We start from the raw sequence: 20122 nt of genomic DNA, 5'->3' as shown, positions 1-20122 counted from the left end.
ACTGGAAGGAACTGGGATAAAGGTCTCTAGGAGATTATTCCATATTCTGAGTCTTGATGCGAGAGGTTGTGTGGCTTACTCAAGGAAATGAGAAAGGAAGTGAGAAAGTTGTGACTGGAACATCCCTAGGAGGCTGGTAAGAATGGATCTGGCTGTGGAGGAAGGAGAGGGAGAGCGGAGAAAGGATGGAAGGAAGAAGTGAGATTAGACAGAACTGCTGGGTCATTAAAGGCTTTAGATTGGGTCCTAAAACTAGTGGGAATACACTGAACAACTTCAAATACCTTTTAAAGACAACTTTGGCCTCTATGTATAAAATACATTATACAACTAATTAGTAGACTTTTGTAGGAGATGCAGTCAAGAGATGATGAAAGATTCTGTTTGGAGGGTGCCAGCAGACATGGAAAGAAATAAATACAACAAAATATGAATGGTGTAGATAGAGTCAACTGATCTTTGAAAAAGATGCAATGGCAAAATTTAGGGGAAAACACTGTCTTTTAAACAAATGGTGCTGGAAGGCACTACATTTTAAAAAAAGAACCTACATATCTCATGCATGTGTGTTCAGTCTTGTCTGACTCTTTGCAACCCTCTGGACTGTAGCCCACCAGGCTCCTCTGTCCATGAGACTCTCCAGGTAAGAATACTGGAGTGGGTTGCCATGCCCTCCTCCAGGGGATTTTCCCAAGCCAGGGATCAAACCCAGGTCTCCTGCAATGGCAGGCAGATTCTTTACCCACTGAGTCAACTGGGAAGCCCACACATATCATATACTTTTCACAAAAAGCAACTGAAAAGAGATAACAGACCTAAAAGTCAAACAAAATATTACAGAAACTCCAGATATTAACACAGGAGAAAATCTAAATGACCCTGAATTTGGTGATGACTCTTGAGATACAACCCCAAAGTCATGATCCATGAAAGGAAAAATTGATAAGCTGGGCTTCATTAAAGTTAAAAACTGTTCTATGAGAGACATTGTTAAGAGAATGAGAAGACCACAAACTGGGAGAAAATGTTTATAAAACACTTATCTGATAAAGGACTGTTTCCAAAATGCATAAAGATCTCTTGAAACTCAACAATAAGGAGGGGGAGAAACAGTTTAAAACACGAGTAATATGCCTGAACAGACACCTCACCAAAGGTGATAAATAGATGGCCAATAGCCACGTGAAACATGCTCAGCATCATACGTCATTAGGTTATTGCAAAATAAAACAAGACACCACTACACACTTACTAGACTGGCCAAAATCCAGAAAATTGGCAACACCAAATGATGACAAGGATATGGAACAAAAGGAAACTCACGCATTGCTGGTGGGAATGCAAAATGGTACTTTGGAAGATAGTCTCACAGGTTCTTACAAAACTAAAGATATAGCTACCATATAGTATAGCAATTGCATTTTTTTTTTTTTGGTATTAACCCAAGTAAACTGAAAATTCATGTACATCCAAAAAAATGCACATGCATATTTATAGCAGCTTTATTCATAATTGCTAAAACTTGGAAACAACCACGATATCCTTTTAACCTGCGGTACATCCAGACAATGGAGTATTATTCAGTTATAAAAAGGAATAGCTACTAAGCCATGAAAAGACACGGAGGAACATTAGTGAAAGTCGCTCAGTCGTGTCTCTTTGCAACCCCATGGGCTATATATTCCATGGAATTCTCCAGGCCAGAATACTGGAGTGGGTAGCCTTTCCCTTCTCCATGGGATCTTTCCAACCCAGAGACAGAACCCAGGTGCCCCACATTGCAGGTGGATTCTTCACCAGTTGGGCCACAAGGGCATTATAAATGAAAGAAACTGATCTGAAAAGGCTACACACTGTGTAATTCCAACTATACTACTCAGAAAAAAGTAAAACTAAGGAGGCTATAAAAGATTAGTGGTTGCCAGGGGTTATACATTTCATTATACATTTGTTAAAACCAAAAGATACAACACCAAGAGCAAAATCTAAGGTAAGTTATGAATTTGGAGTAATAACAATGTGTCAGTGTAGCCTCATGAATTGTAATAAAGGTGGGATGTTAATAGTGGGGGAGGTTATGCATATGGGGAAAAATGGAAGTAATGGGAACTCTCTGTAGCTCCTGCTCAATTTCGTTCTAAACGTGTCCTTAAAGGTAAGTCGATTCAAAAGAAAAAAAAAAAAGTGTTTCTTCAAGACTGGACACGGCTTGGAAAAAATGTTTCTTCAAGATTGGACATGACTTGGTATTTGATAAGAATGTTGTGGATGAGAGAGAGAGAAATTACATTGCCCAGACTTCCATCTTAGATGACTCAGTGGATACAATTGATACATCCAGGGCAATGGGACTAATAAAAAGAAAGGGACAGAGTTAACTCTGAGGTAAGAAAGAAGTTGTAGAGGAAAGCAGCTTCCTGGTTTAAACTTCAAATACTGAGAGTCATTTGGTCTGTCACTTTTTCTGTTTTAGATTTGGAGGTTCTGGCTTTGTATCTTAACATGTTTCACTGGAAAATGAAAGCTATTGACGGTGTTAGGTAGAGCATGATTCCGACAGAAAAATGCAACGGACCTCTTTGTATACATAAAGGAAGGCATGATGACTTACAGAAAAGAATATGGTATGGGGGTCTGTAAGACCTGGGTTCCGAACCAGCCTTGGACACTGATTGGTAGCAGGGCGAATTATTCAGAGCATCGGTCTCTTAGTCTGCTCTGGAGGGACATCTCATCAAGGCCGATTGTGAGAAATATAAACCTTTTCAGGACACTGGCACAAAGTCGGTGCCCACACAACGGAAACACGTGTTGGGGTTATATCCTGGGTGCTTTTCACATTTTAACTTGAATTTGACAACTGTTTAAAAATAGAATGCAATTCGGTAAATGGAATAATGCTGAACACACATATGGGACTTCCCTGGGGGTTCAGTGGCTAAGACTCTGGGCTCCCAATGCAGGGGACCTGCCTTCTAACCCTGGTCAGGGAACCCATATGTTTTGGGGGCTTCCCTGGTATCTCAGATGGTAAAGAATCTGCTTGCAACACAGGAGACCTGGGTTTGAGTCCCAGGTCAGAAAGATCCCCTGGAGAAGGGCATGACAACCCACTCCAGTATTCTTGCCTGGAGAATCCCATGGACAGAGGAGCCTGGTGGGCTGCAGTCCTTAGGGTAGCAAAGAGTTGGACATGACTGAGTGACAATCTTTATATATAGAAGTGATGATGTACTAGAAATCTTCTGAAACAACCCAGAGGTGAAGACTTGGTACCATGGCTTTAATGGGGGGCATTCCACTCTTTTCTAGATAGCCTATGTCTGTTCTTTTGGATAAACCACACTAAGTAATCAGTTCTCGAGACATTTCAAAGCCAGAAACCAAAGGATAGCATGTCTTTTTCTCTTCTGCTGATTCCTTGCTCTTTCTCCCCTCATTCTTTTCTTACTACCTTCCCAACGACAAATCTTTAGGAGATTTAACTGCAGGTATTCCTAAGTACAACAAAATGGTGTCTGCATTATTCAGTATTAACTAAAGCCCTATTGAGTGCTAAATATGATAGGAACAGAAACACCACCACGCAGAAGATTTAATAGCAAACCTACAAGATTAGAATGGATGTGTGGAGCTTTAAGTAAAGGTGTGAACGTCATCCACAAACTAATACACATGTTGAAATAAATAGAATAAGAATTCTCCCATCAATGAGAGCCTGCTCTGTGGAGAGCTGGCACAGTCTAAAACAGTGAGGTCAGTGGAGTAGGGCTCTTTCTGCTTTCACTGTGGTGGCCTGACTGACTAGTACGAGCATGAGTCTTCACGATGAAAACTGGCAGCCCGGCCAGTGGTGACCACACTTGTAGATGACGTCTCCCCCATCAGTGACCTACCCCGTGTCAGCATTCTGCCTCCAATTTCTGGGGCAGAGCAGGCCAAGTGCAAAAGTATGCAAAGGTTACTCATTATAAACTGAGAAGTAGAAAAACTCATAATTTTTAACACATGTGAAACACATGTTGCCCAGGTAAGACCTTGCACTCCAAATGTCAGGCTAGAACGGATTCTTAAAGCTGAGTTATAAAGCTCTGAAAATAGAGTTTATAATGAAAATGTTGACAGGCTCTCGGAACTGCTATAGTATAGAAAATTTAATATGTCACCTTGTTTTACAAGATTTTACTGGCATAGAAGAAAATTAAAACATTTAACATCTTTCACTTCACCAAATTGCCTTCCTCCTTGAAAGTGTGGGGCCATTTGTGGTGCTATTTCATTTATAAACATCCTTTTTATTGTTACCAGGCTGAACACATACATTCTCAGCTTTGCACTCACGTTTCCCTTCCCAAGCAATAAAATGCTTATTGGGACAGCATTATCGTATAATCTTATTCACATTTTCTGAAGGTATGTTAAGTTGTGAGAGTTCTGATGGGGAAAGGGCTGAAATTATTTACATAGCTGCAAAGGCAATATAACTAATGCCGATCATTTAAATATTTTCCATGAGCCTTTCAAAAAGCCTTTTTGAAAAAGAAACATTTGTCCTGCAAACAAATTCTGAGGGAAAAAGACTTCAAAAAGATAGCTTAGCATTGAAGGAAACAAATTTAAACCCTCTGGCAAAATAAGATGACTGCTTGCATTTTTTCAGGTAAGTAGACAACAAGCATAGAATGGGAGAAAGTTTCCTTTGGTAAAGTTTCCATTGGTAAGTCAGTTACCAATGATCAAGATTTGTATGAAACCACAGTTAGTAATCCAAGTCATATTATTAACATGACTCTCTCAACCTAACTAATAATTTTATATAATGGGGGTAACCAGTCAGTGTGCAGAAAGAGAAGGAAGGGTCCCAAGGTTTGATGGCCCAGAGAAAGCCCTTCAAAGCGAGGACAAACTTCACTTAAGACTTTGGCTAAGTGAGAATTAAGAAATGTGTTTCAACATCATTAAAGAACCAAACCAAGCTCTAAAGAGTTTGTCCATCCAGAAAAGTTAGGAAGGTACAACATGATCCGTCTTCACAAAGTCATTGACCAGTGGAGGCGTTGTGTGTATGTCTCTGTGTGTGTGTGTTTTATAAGGACACGTTATAATGGGAGGAAGCTCACGTTACCATGAGTACAGGAGGATGGAGACTTTCCTAGGCTAAGGGACCAGGTCAAGATTTCTAAAGATGGATTGCATGAATATAGTCTTTAAAAACATTTTAAAAAGGAAGATGAAAGATGGAGCATAATGGATGGGAAAGGAAGACATAAAGGATGAAAAGCCGTGAGCATCAGAACATGCATGTTTAGGAAACTGCTTTTGAATTGTGAGGTTGGGATTGACGTCATGCGCACCGCCATGTGTAAAACAGCCGGTGGGGAGCTGCTGCATAGCACAGCGGGGGACACGAGGAGAGGGCGGGGTCGTACATATACAAAGAGCTGACCCACTTCATTGCACAGCAGAGACTAACACAATATTGTAAAGCAACTATATCTCAATTAAAACAACAACAACAATACAAACAAACAAAACTGAAGGGAAGAGTATGGAAAGGATCACAGACGGGGCTAAAGGCCCGGGCAGAGGCCAGACTCTGAAGGGTCTTTAGGCCACCAGAGAGTTTCTGCTCTTCTGTGGTGTGCCAGTATGCCATTTTGTACCTAAAAGTAGCCCCAAGCCATCTCATGAAGTGACATCTACTAGAAGACTCCTTTCACACCAAGCAGGAGAGCAAGGGAATCCTAGGACTCAGCTGAGATGTATTTTTCTAGAATGCTGTAATAAGAATCTCTCTCTCTCTTTTTTTTTTAAAGTGAGGCAAACACTTGTAGCTGTTAAATAACAGTGTCGAGTCATCACTACTCATTGGAGTGAGCAATAGACTTCAGTGATATTTACAAGCTAAGGAGAAGCCAGTTGGATTTTCTCGGTCAATGGCAGTAAGCAAACACTGACCACTGATGTTTAGGTCCATGGTAACAGAATGTTCTTGAATATACAGGATCTATTAAAATGCTGATACTCTTTAACTCAGAGATGACACTGCTAGGTAGAGAACTAGAACAAGTCTTAGAGAGCTTGTCAGAAATACACACAAAAAAGTATCCACTAAATACAAAGTGTTATGTCTATAAATAGATAGCAAAAATGAGAAAAAAATAGAGACAAACCAAATCTCTCTCAACATACAAATAGTATATCAAAAAATACTATGGAGAATTAAAAACCGTGAGGCTGATCTGTAAGGACAAACAGAACCGTGCTAAGCTATGTCATTAAGTGAAAAAAACAAGTGACATACTATTTATAGGATAATCAGATAATCTCATTTATGTTAAAAACAAGCAATAGAAGAACTCCAAACTATTTTTGAATAATGCTGCTGCTGCTGCTAAGTTGCTTCAGTCGTATCCGACTCTGTGCGACCCCATAGACGGCAGCCCACCAGGCTCCACCATCCCTGGGATTCTCCAGGCGAGAACACTGGAGTGGGTTGCCATTTCCTTCTCCGGTGCATGGAAGTAAAAAGTAAAAGTGAAGTCTCTCAGTCGTGTCCGACTCTTCGCGACCCCATGGACTGCAGCCCACCAGGTTCCTCCGTCCATGGATTTTCCAGGCAAAAGCACTGGCTTGGGGTGCCATTGCCTTCTAATAGGTGCACCAATTTACATTCCTGCCAAGGGGTTCTTATCCTCCATATTTTTGCCAACACTTGTTATCTTGTCTTTTGTTAACAGTCATTTTCACAGGTGTGAGATGATATCTCATTGTGGTTTTGACTTGCATTGTAATGATTAGTGATGTTGAGCACCTTTTCGAGTACCTATTGGCCATTTGAATGTATTCTTTGGAAAATGTCTATTCAAGTTCTTTGCCCATCTTTAATTGGATTTTTTGGGGGGAGGGGTTGGCTATTGAGCTGTATGTGGCCCTTATATATTTTGGGTATTAACCCCTTACCAGATATGTGATTTGCAAATATTGTCTCCCATTCCTTGGGTTGCCTTTTTCATTTTGTTGATCATTACTTTTACTGTGCAGAAGCTTTTTAGTTTGATATAGGTTCCACTTATTTATTTTTACTTTTGTTGCTTTTGCTTTAATGAGCAAAACAGTTTGGAGTTCCTTCAAAAATTTAGAAATAGAACTACCATATGATCCAGCAATTCTACTTCTGGGTATATATCAGAAAGAAATAAACTCACTATCTCAAACTGGAAAAAAAAAAAGTTTGTAGTGTATAGAAGAAAGAAACCAGATGACTGTTATTAATAGATTGAATGCAGTATCAAATCAAGATTTTTATAGAAAACAAACAATGGAAACAGACTGTAGGTTAGTGACTGCCAGGGCCTGAGGGGGTGGGGATGGATATGATAAAAATATTCCAGGTTTAGAAAAGAGTGATTAATGTGCAAATAGTGAATGAATTACATACTTTTAAAAGGTGACTTTTATGGTATATGAACTAGTTCTTAATAAAAATTAAAAAAAATTACATCTATGCAATACATCTGTGTTTGGGGTGAGGATTAAAGGAGACATTTACTTCATCTGAAACTACATCTTTCAAACCTTGGCCACTCCTGGACTGAGACTCAATTGGAAAAAACCTTAAAGAAATAGCCACATGTTAGCTCATAATCTACCCAATGCCCTGTGGGACCCAAAGGATGCCCCTGGAAGCAGTGCTTAGATCAAAGAAATACTAATTATTTTTTATGTCATGTTCCAGCCTTTGGAAATGAATTCTCTTTGCAAGAGGAGTCACAAAAATCCAATCTAATAAAATCAACCAGCACTGAAACTTAATGTTGAAGCTATATAGGCTTTATTAATCTTTAAAACACTTTCTTAAATAGATTCCTAGTTGGTGAAATGTTCCAGGTTAAAAAAAAAAAAATCTCAGCGAATGAAACCTCATGAATAGCCCTTTGAAGGGTAGTAAAGATTCAGGTTACAATTTAACAAAGGACAAATATATTTTTAATAAAATAAATTTTTTATCCATGTGTCTAAAAGGAAAACAAATTAGAGGGAATACAAATCAAACAGCTTTTATAACTTTAAATCAAGAGATTTAAAACTACTTTTAAAAAGACAACAACAGCAAAAAACGAAGTAACAGGCCTAGAAGGACGTCACTTGTGCTAACCACACACATTGAACAGTGCCTCTGATTACTCGGTCAGCATCAGTAAAATCATCTGCCCAACAGAGCCCCAGGGCTTCCCGGGTGGTGCTAGAGGGAAAGAACCTGCCTGCCACACAGGAGACATAAGAGACGCGGGTTCAATTCCTGGGTCAGGAAGATCCCCTGGAGGAGGAAACGGCAACCCACTCCAGTGTTCTTGCCTGGAGAATCCCATGGACAGAGGAGCTTGGTGGGCTACAGCTCATGGGGTTGATGACTCAGACACGACTGAGCAACTAACACACACTTCCTCCAAAGGAAAACAACCTTGCCTGAAACAATCCACTCCTTGTTAGAAATTTCCTTTTTCCTCCACTTCTGCCTATACGGCTTTTTTTAATTTTTTTATTTTGTTCACTTCTTTGGAGTTCCTATCTGCTAGATGGAATGTTGCTTGATTCATGAATCATTTAGTAAAACCAGTTAGATCTTTAAATTTAATCAGGTGAATTTTGTTTTTTAATATGACATAGAGGCTTTGCTAAGAAGAGTCAACTAAATAGAAGGATGTCTGTGTGTGCTCTGTATTTATGTCTAAATATCTCTGAGTAACCTAGGTTAGAATACAGACAGGGTAAATTCAATTGTTTAAAGGTCATCAGTTCAGTCATTTCAGTTCAATTCAGTTCAGTCGCTCAGTCGTGTCCGACTCTTTGCAACCCCATGAATTGCAGCACGCCAGGCCTCCGTGTCCATCACCAACTCCCGGAGTTTACTCAGACTCACGTCCATCGAGTCAATGTGCCATCCAGCCATCTCATCCTCTGTCGTCTCCTTTTCCTCCTGCCCCCAATCCCTCCCAGTATCAGAGTCTTTTCCAGTGAGTCAACTCTTCGCATGAGGTGGCCAAAGTACTGGAATTTCAGCTTTAGCATCATTCCTTCCAAAGAAATCCCAGGGCTGATCTCCTTCAGAATGGACTGGTTGCATCTCCTTGCAGTCAATAGGTGACAGAATACAGATTCTCTTATACACATACATCCCCACTTATACCATTATCCATAGAACTATTTACATGCAATTACACTGACCTGAGCTCACTAGATTCTGAGGCATACAACCTTGGGACTTTATCATCCTCTAGAAATTAGACCAGCTCTGTTGGGTTCCTGAACCTAATTCCAACGTGTGTGTGTGAAGGTGATTTCCCACAGCAGCAGCATCTTTCTGGACATCAGTGGGTGTCCTTACAGTCCAACTGGATTCTGACACCTATCCGTCTGCTAGGAGACAGCCATTGGATTCCACAGGTTAAGGAATTGGTCCTGCAAGACGGTTTCCCTGCCTGCCCACCTCAGATGCCAGTCATGAGTCCAGGTTGTTAACTGTGCTTCTGACTAAATGGCTGTACAAATCAGAGGTTCCTAATGACCTCCTCCTTGGGCTCAGTTAATTTGCTGGAGTGGTTCACAGAACTTAGAGAAACATTTTACTCACCAGGTCACCAGTTTATCGTGAAAGGATGCGACTGAGGAAGAGCCAGATGGAAGAGACGCACAGGGTAAGGCACGAGGAAAGGCGGTGGAGCTTCCACGGCCATGAGTCTGACTCTATGACCACGACCATGACTCTAGCCCAACACCCCACCTGCTATCAACCTAGGCTCGCTAGGCCTCTTCTCCTTTTGAGTCTCTATGAAGGCTTCATTACACAGGCAGGACTGATTACATCACGGACATCAGTGATCGATTTCACCTCCAGATCCTTTCCTCTACCAGAAGTCATGGGGGTAAGACTGAACGTTCCAGCACTCTCTTCACTGGCAAGCTTGGTTCCCCAGGCAACAAGCCCCCATCCCGAGGTGGGGTTCAGAAGTCACCTCATTAACATAGCAAAAGACTCTCTCACCACTAGGAAATCCTAAGCTTTTAGGAACCCTGTGACATTATTGGGATAAAGACCAAATATAAATTTCTCCTTATAAATCACATTCTCACTGCCCCACAGCTCTACAGGGCCTCGTTACAGCTGGTTCCTTGATACCTGAATGGCATTTAGAGACAAGTCCCAGTTAAGGAGTGTGTGAACTATGCACTGCCTCTCACACACACACACAAGAAAAATTAATTGAAAAAAAAAAAGACTGCTTTTCAGATGCTTTGGGAAGGTTTCCCAAACTGCCTTTCAGTTTAAAACACTCTGACTTCTGGGACTAAGGCAAGAGGTTTTGTCTTTTATACAAAGTCTCCAAAGAACTTTCAAAATGTACCTCTGAAAATACTATGTCATATAGTACTATATGAGTGTGTGTATATGTATATATATACACATATATATATATATATATATATGTCTGGGTGTAAGTGTGTGTATATTAATGCATATACACATTCCCAGTATATTGTGAAATGAGGAAATATATTCAGGATTTACTGTGATTATTTATTTGCTATCAAAAATGTTTATCATTGTTTTGTTGCTCTTGTTTTATGCTAAACTCATAATGGTCCAAAGCAAGTTACAGCTACATTAAGAATATATGGCTTCTTTTTGCACACTAATGGCTGCCAAATCACCAGAAATCAACTCCGATTTATCCTAATTCTCGCGTCTACTGAATAATAGGTAAATTTAGCAATTACATGATAAATGACCAACCAATTAGATTACTGAATATGGAATATATATATATATCTTATAAATATAAAGTGGACCATTAAAAAGCAATACCTGGTGGGTTACAGTTGATGGGTTGCAGAGTCGAACACAGCTGAGCGACTAAGCACAGCATACCGCATGCCTTCTCCTAAAGAGGTGTGCTTTCACTGATGGTATTCAGTACTCTCATTTCTGTGTATGAATCTTGATGGGAAAAGTCTAAGACGATTTAGGGACTACATACACTGAGATTTTCCATGATGTCTTCTAACTTAGTTTTTAGAACATTCCCTAAGTTTGAATGTTTCCTTAGTTTGCAGAAGAAAGCTGCATCTAATATAAGTATCTTCATTCAAAGATCTTCAGGTAAGACTAAATTTAAATAATACACTTTAGCATAGGCATAAAAACCTAATAGAAAAAAAAAAATCAGTACCAGTGATAGGTGCTTAAAAGTAAAAATGTTTTATTAAAGGAATCATCAATCATCATTTCATCAGAGATTCACAGTGATGCCACCTGGTCTATCTACTTTCTCTGATTTATCTTTGTTAGCCTGACACTTATCAAAAAGCAACAACAACAACAACAAACCCTCTTGTATTCCAAAGGGGACTTCTAGAATTCAAGAGTTTTTGTTTACTCGATCACAAAGAGTCAGACACAACTAAGCGACCAACACACACACACACACACACACACACAAACACACACCACTGTACTATTTTACTATTTAATATTCGTATCACTAAACAGTATTACTATTTTAGATATTAATTCCTGGTTTTTATTACAGCACCAGCAACAATCACACTGTAACGAGCTTAAGGGTGGAATGAAAAAAAAGTGCTCTTAAGATACTGAATTTTAGAGTGAATAATTAGCTATTTCCATTGTCATATGAATTAGAATTCATAACAAAGGAAAGGAAATGAAAGGTTGGAAGATTGTTTAAAGTTATTTTGTTGGTGTTTCTAATATAAAAAGCCCTGTCAGGCTTGTTTTTGTAATTTTTATCACGTAGAAGATTTCTTTCTACTCTGCATATTTTTTCAGTAATATATTTCTATACTAATTTTATTGCACAGCTAACTGACTTAGGAAGGAGGCAACTAAAAACCTACTCTTTAAAATGCGATTATTTAAGTTGAGGGTGTGGGAGTGTGTGAGTAAGTAGGCATTAGGACAATATTAGTGATTATTCCAGTTTTATTTGGCAATAAAACTAAAAGAAAATTATAAGATTAACACACATACAACAATTACTTACAACACCACAGTTCTTCCTTATATTTTCTTTCTAGCCCTTGTTTTAACCACAAAGCAAAAGGAACATTTAGCTAAATGAAGATAATAAAGACCATTAAGAATTATGCAGTTAGAACAATGAATTTTCCTGCTTACCATTTGAAAATAAATAATATTCCTATCAGTATAAAATCTAAAACTTTACTCTATATCTGAACCTTCCCCAAAATAGAATTTTGAGAGCATTCAAGGGCACTGGGATACATTTTCCAACTTGCTTCACTGAGTGAACTTGACCTAGGCAAGATCCTTATATTTGTTTCTGTAGAGAAAAGGAATATGAGCATTTTTTTCCCTTGCTGTTTCCTTTCTATAACATTTGACTGGCCCGAGGCAATGTAGTTTATTCTCTCTTCTCTTAAGACAAGCTCCCTTTCCTGTTTTCTTTTAAGTAAAAACGTAAAGGTCAGGTTATCATTTCACAAAATGCTCCATTCTGGTGAGGCAATTTTAGCTCCTCTTACCATAATATGCTTTCACTAATTATTTCATAACTCATTTAAATGGGAGGCATTCTGGAAGAGAATTCACTGAAACAACTCCTCAAGTAAGTAATTATTTTTTTTAAACTCAGGGGAATTTTAATTATAATGCCCGTGTTATTTAAAAGCAGAGTGCTACAATTTGCATCTTGAAACATCTATTGTAATAAGGAAGTAAAAAAAAAATATGCTCCTGAATGAAATAACAACTCAAGTAAATGCAATTTAGTTGGCCTTTTATTGTCTTGATTTTCAAGAAATAGAAAAAAAAAATGCAAATTTGGCCTGAATTATAAAACCACTTAACAAGATAAAAGATAACCAAAATTTTGCCCCTACGAAGATTATTTATAAGCTTATTTTAAAAATCACATATTCTCTCCATTTCAGGAAAGATTTATCTTGTGTTATTATTTAATGTATAGTAATGATAAAACATCCAAATCACAGTGTTTTCCCATGCTGGAGAGAGAGGAAAAAATCTTTCCTTTACCCTTCTAGCTTCTTCTAAATGGTCTAAGAATTAAATTGACATAAGACCAATTAATAGGGGAACATAATAATTAATTTTGTACATATGAAAATCCCAGATACATGAGAATGTAAGAGAGCCCACATATATGAGAAGTTCAAAGATAGAAAAGCAAAATGTGGTATGTATTTTATCCTGAGCTAAGGAATGAGATGGGAAACAGGGCCTCCAAGGACAAGAGGGTCAGTCATAGGAATACGAAGAGCAGACATTTGGTAATAAGATATCTGTCCTGCCATGTAGATGGGGCCACTTAGATAAAACTTATCTCTGGTAATAACTCTTTTTCTGGGGAAAAAAAAAACCCAATTTAAATTCTTCATTTGTTAAGAGACAGAGAGTACTTTGTCTCGAGCCCAGCGGATCTCCACTGCTTTCTTCTGTGGTCCTTCAATCGATAAGCTGTGTCCGACTCTTTTCAACCCCGTGGACTGCAGCACACCAGGCTTTCCTGTCCTTCACTATCCGCTTTTAGCTCAAAATAATCCATATGCCAAAAGTAACACATCTTGGGGAGAGCTGTTCTGAACCCCTACATCCATAAAGAATTGACATTTTCAAGGGAATAATTGGATAAATGAAATCTACTATTATTTTCCCCTTAGTTTATATTTTTGAGAGTTTTATTAATTAAAAAAATAAGTGACTGAATAAGCGGGGAACTATTCACAGTATCCTTAACCCTACTTCTTGCTATACAGTTCATGGAATTCTCCAGCCCAGAATACTGGAGTGGGTAGCCATTCCCTTCTCCAGGGGACCTTCCCAACCCAGGGACTGAACCCAGGTCTCCCACACTGCAGGAGGATTCTTCACCGGCTGAGCCACAAGGCAAGCCCAGTCCTTACAGTGAGAAGCAAACGATAAGAGAATAAGTGTGTGCCAGTTAGACAATCTGAATTCTAGTCTCTGCCCATAGACAGTCATTACCTCTCTTCAGTTTGTTCTCTGTCATTTTGGGTATCTATATTTCAGAACTTTTTTGAGCATCATGAGGTAATGCATATAAATGCATTGTGCAAAGAGCGAAGTATTATTTAAAAAAGCAAGTCAATGCTTTCAATACTCAAGCTGTAAGTGCTTAAAAATTAACAAAAAAGGAATCTACTTGGGCACAAGTGCTCTATAATATATCCTGTGGTCAGTGTTTTCTCACACTGGGGAGGAGAGAGGGTCCCCATTCATGCCCAAGAGTGTGAATACAAGCAGAGGAAGCACTGAAGTTCTGACTCATTGGAAAAGCCCCTGATGCTGGAAAAGATTGAAGGCAGGAGGAGAAGGGGATGACAGAGGATGAGATGGTTGGATGGCATCACTGACTCAATGGACATGAGTTTGATCAGGCTCTGGGAGTTGGTGATGGACAGGGAAGCCTGGCGTGCTGCAGTCCTTGGGATCACAAAGAGTGGGACACGACTGAGCAACTGAACTGAACTGAACTGAGCTTCTCAGAGCCCTGCAGGAGAAGTGGATGGGCAAGTGGTCATGTGAGTAGGGTGATTTGGATGGTGGCTGTGTGGTGGTGGTGGTGTAATTAGGAAAAACGAGTAAGATGGTACTTTCATGATTATCCAAAGGAGCTCCATTGTGATCTGGTTTTCTTACATATTATTTATTCTTTCTTTTTCTTGAAGGTGAGATTATGTTAAACTCTCAATCTAGACCAACTCCTGTAGACCCAGCTTGCGGCTGCTGCTGCTAAGTCACTTCAGTCGTGTCCGACTCTGTGCGACCCCATACATGGCAGCCCACCAGGCTCCCTCGACCCTGGGATTCTCTAGGCAAGAGCACTGGAGTGGGTTGCCATTTCCTTCTCCAATGTATGAAAGTGAAAAGTGAAAGTGAGGTCGCTCAGTCGTGTCCAACTCCCAGGGACTCCATGGACTGCAGCCTACCAGGCTCCTCTGTCCATGGGATTTTCCAGGCAAGAGTACTGGAGTGGGGTGCCATTGCCTTCTCCAGTAGACCCAGCTTAGGTGAACCTTTTTCAGTCGTAAGGATAATAAGGAGGCTTGGTTGAGAAGATTGCCCCGCATTTTTTTTTTCCCTCAAAAATGACAGCAGATATTGCTTGATCTAGACTCAACACAAATCACATTGGCTCCACTGACGTAATGGTACATGAACTTTTGAAAAATGATTTTGTAGTCAAACTGATTTTGGCACTGCGGGCCAACAAACAGCATAGATTCAACCCTTCGGAAGCTCAATTCAGTCTTGCCAGTTGGTCCTTATGGACTGCAAAGGCAGATATCTGATCCAAGATGAGATTATTTATGGCTTAGGTTTTGCAGCCTGTATTACTCTCTTCTCTCCTCCCCCAAATATGTTTTGCACCATCACATGGGAATACTGAAAACTATCATTTCCTAGTAATAGTAATAACACAATAATAATCATTATTAAGTCTACATATACCATTGCTGCTATTGAACAGGAATCTACTCTGCACCATGGCTTTACATCTGAGATATTCTTTGAAAGCATCACAGCCTTAGGAGACAGATTATTATTATGTCTGATTTACAGAGGAGAATCCACAGGCTCAGATAGCTGACAACTGATGATACAGGAAAGACACGCCTGCCCAGATGCAAGCTCCTCCTGGAAGTTATAGGAAGAAACAGGGAAGCTGGCACACACCTTCTATTTTCTCAAGTAGCCTATGAATATTCCAGTAGAGTCCATCTTCTAATACTTAATTAACTTGTAGACTATTGAGATATCAATCCACCTGATATCAAACAGTCAATCAAAGTCTTCCCATCAAGAGTAGGGACAACAAACAGGCAAGTCTAACTAACCAGATCAGGTTCAATAACAAAGAAGTAGAAGAAGAAAAGGAAGAAGGCGGCATTGGCCAAAAGTTCTCCACAGATGGTAGAAAGCCCCACATCTTCGCTGGCAAAACAAATATCTACTGAAAAACTACTAAACAAGTCCAATGACTTTTTAGGTACTGAATGAAAAGAATAGGAGGAGAAGTTACGTAAACAAAGTCTGACTCTGCTTCACTCTCCAAGTGCTCTCAATCTGAAGGTTCTATACAAGGCAGAGAAATACTGTACCATTTTAGATTAGAGCTGCTGCTGCTGCTGCTAAGTCGCTTCAGTTGTGTCCGACTCTGTGCGACCCCATAGATGGCAGCCCACCACGCTCCGCCGTTGCTGGGATTCTCCAGGCAAGAACACTGAGGTGGGTTGCCATTTCCTTCTCCAGTGCATGAAAGTGAAAAGGGAAAGTGAAGTCGCTCAGTAGTGTCTGACTCTTTGCGACCCCATGGACTGCAGCCTACCAGGCTCCTCCGTCCATGGGATTTTCCAGGCAAGAGTACTGGAGTGGGGTGCCATTGCCTTCTCTGAGATTAGAACTAATTGGATACAAATACAAGTCTCAAGTTTCAGCCAGCACTGGCCAAGTTGCTTTCAAACAGAGATTTAATATCCCAGGCGTTCCTTATTGATAGAACTCACAATTCCCAGAAATACTGACAGTCAGTAGCCCCTTACACTGAGATGTTTAACAGGATGCCGAATGGGCTGGTAGCATTTCACTTCTCTTTCTTACTCTCCCTTTCTCTCCAGCTAAGCGCACATTCAGGGGCTTAAAGAGCACTTGAGAAGTTACTAAAAAACAGAACGAATGGTGCATGGCAAGATCATTGCATAAAATGGGCTGATTGATTAAATGCAGATTTCATTTGCCACATTTCTTTTTATCAAAAGACTTCGAGAAAGCAAAAACGGAAAAGAAGCATTCTATTAAATGGGCTCTACACAGCACCTGAGGGTAGAGAGCAGGTTTTTTTTCTCATTTAAAGCAAAGCTACCTGTTACCTTTTAGGAGTGACTGGTTTATTGACTGCTAATGCTTTAAAATGAGATTGAATCAGGCCCATGGTCTTTATTATATATTCCCCTTGTGCATTCCAGTGGTTCGGCAATCTTAACCTCAGCAGACATAACATTGATGTATGCTGTGTTGCCAAAAAGCAAGGTAAGTGTTTAAAACGCTGTGAACAGCCTTATTGCCTTGAAATGATACAATCTAATATGAGACTGTAACTCAGTGACTGAATCTGCCAGCCTATCCTTGTACAGAATATGAAAGTCAAAAGTCGAAGTCACTTTCTTTTAATATCTCACAGGGAAGGGGTTATTCTTCATCTTGCCATTGAAACAGAACATGCAAAACTGGATCTAGATCAAAGGAAACAGAAACCACAAATTTTCAGGATATTTTCATTAACAGCACGTATGTGTGTGCCTTTCAGAAGAGGCATCAAAATACCAGCCTGATTCATTCAGATCAGCAGAGCTACCTTATATTGTGGGCTTCCCTTGTGGCTCAGCCGGTAAAGAATCTGCCTGCAAAGCCAGGAGACCTGGGCTCGATCCCTGGGTTGGGAAGATCACCTAGAGAAGGGAAAGGTTACCCACTCCAGTATTCTGGCCTGGAGAATTCCATGGACTGTGTAGCCCATGGAGTCACAGAGAGTCGGACACGACTGAGCAGCTTTCACTTTCACCTTGTCTTGTGGACAACTGACAGATGGAATCTCAGTGTCTGAAAATTCTCAAATGTGGGAAAATCAAGCTATACCCTTTCTGCTTCATTTGGAGCACTCCAGGAAAGCAGTTTTTAACTTAACCTTCAGCAGTTGCTCCACTTTTCTTTTTACCTGTATTACTACTTTTTAAAATATTTGGGCTATACTGCATGGTAGGTGGGATCTTAAGTTCCCTGACGAAGAACTGAACCCACGTCCTTACGTTGGCAGTATGGAGACTTAACCCCTGGACCACCAGAGAAGCCCCTCACTTTTCTTTTTATTCAGTCATCACTAACTTGGACTTTCAGTTCTCTCTACACTCTATGCCCTGTCAAATTTCAGCACTCATCCCTGAGAGATCCCAGGTGGCCGACAGCCTCAGTTTCCATGATTAAGATGCCACCTCCCATGGCTCTCGAGTTAAAGGAGAGATTCTGTATCCATGCTTCAGTCTAGCATTGCTAAAGCAGGTGGGGGTACCATTAGGTAGGTGACCAACTATTGTAGCTTTACTTGGGACTGAAGGGGTTCTCAGGATACAGTACGTTCAAGTGCTAAAAGAAGGTCAGTCCAGGTTAGACCAGGATGGCTGACCACTGTATCCCCAGGGGAAGACCCTGCTTACCGGGACACCTTTGCCCTAGGAGAGTCTGCTCTAACTAAATATGAAAGAGAGTCCTTAGTGGGGAAAAGAAGTCAGAAAAGAGTGGCAGGAAGCTGAATTTACGTACTCATTGTTTATCTATGAGGTCTGATTTTTTTTATCATCCTCTGACAAAAATCCCTTTTTTTTTTTTTTCCCAGATTTTTCACTCTCTTGCATCTTCACTAGAAGAGTACACGGGGAAGAGGTGGCCCTGCCTGACGGTCCAAGCATATCTTATTGCTGAAAATGAATCCTCATTAGTTTTCCTGGATATAGAAAAACCTGCAACCTGGGAAAGGAAACCAGTATAAAGGACCACATTATGGCCTATTCACTTCAGTGACTAGAACTGACGGTTAAGTTAGAAAGGAGCCAACTAAGGGAACCCTTCAAACCTGTTAACCTACTTGAAGGTCTAAATTTATTTCCGGTTGGAGACATTTGCCTTGTTTTGTGTCTAATATCAAAATTAAAAACAAAAACAAACAGAATCAAAACAGAACCAAAGCCCAGCTTTTAGCAGAATCATTATTGAAATGAGTAAAAATTTAACTCCTCTCCCCACAGAACTCTTAAAAGAAATAATTATGAGCTGTCCTCTAATAAAAATAAATGGGGGTCCATCAACAGAGGAATGGATAAAGAAGATGTGGTACATATATACAAAAGAACATCACTCAGCCATTAAAAGGAATGAAATAATGCCATTTGCAGCAACATGGATGGGCTCAGAGATGTCACACTGAGTGAGGTAAGTCATACAGAGGAGGGAAATACCATATGACACCCCTTATATGTGGAATATAAAAAGAGATGATACGAATGAAATTACTTACAAAATAGAAACAGACTCACAGACCTAAAGAATAAATTTATGGTTGCTGGGGGGAAAAAGGGGGGAGAAATAGTTAGGGAGTTGGGATGGTTATTTTCATCCCTTTCACTGTTCACCCAAAACTATCACAACATTGTTAATCAGCTATACCCCAATACAAAATAAAAAGTTTAAAAATAATAATTAAAATAAGTAGGGCAAATGGATTACAGAACATTCAGTACTGTTTCTTTCAAAGTCTACAACCTTTCAAAATATATATAAAAGAAAAACGTTTCATCTTATTATTCAGTTATTGAGTCAATACATTATCAAGTGTAAAGATATTTGGAGGCACTAATCAAATTTTTACTTTTCATTTAGAGATTTACATATTGTAGCCAACATAATTAAAATAAAATCCACTGCTTTAAAGGTAAAACATTCATCAGTGTCTCTTTTGCTGTCTCGTACACAGGGTTATTGTTATCATCTTTCTAAATTCCATATATATGCGTTAGTATACTGTATTGGTGTTTTTCCTTCTGGCTTACTAACAGTCTTATGGACTCTGTGGGAGAGGGAGAGGGTGGGAAGATTTGGGAGAATGGCATTGAAACATGTAAAATATCATGTATGAAACGAGATGCCAGTCCAGGTTCAATGCACGATACTGGATGCTTGGGGCTAGTGCACTGGGACGACCCAGAGGGGTGGTATGGGGAGGGAGGAGGGAGGAGGGTTCAGGATGGGGAGCACATGTATACCTGTGATGGATTCATTTTGATATTTGGCAAAACTAATACAATTATGTAAAGTTTAAAAATAAAATAAAATTAAAAAAAAAATAAAGGTAAAACAAACAAATAAATAAAAACAAGAACACACATGCACAAACTCCAATTTTTCATCATTCAGTTCAGTTCAGTTGCTTAGTGGTGTCCGACTCTTTGCGACCCCATGGACTGCAGCACGCCAGGCTTCCCTGTCCAT

At 39.8% G+C, this 20122-nt stretch overlaps 1 protein-coding gene across 1 annotated transcript in view; it reads right to left on the bottom strand.

Moving 5' to 3' along the window:
- Nucleotides 1-20122, bottom strand: part of DCC (DCC netrin 1 receptor) — an 877980-nt gene that overhangs the window by 824866 nt on the left and 32992 nt on the right. The window lies entirely within an intron of this gene.

Source organism: Bos mutus, chromosome 24 (assembly GCF_027580195.1).
Source record: "Bos mutus isolate GX-2022 chromosome 24, NWIPB_WYAK_1.1, whole genome shotgun sequence".
NCBI classification, from domain to species: domain Eukaryota; kingdom Metazoa; phylum Chordata; class Mammalia; order Artiodactyla; family Bovidae; genus Bos; species Bos mutus.
The sequence above is the reverse complement of the archived record's forward strand: the minus strand, read 5'-3'. Positions and strand labels throughout refer to the sequence as shown.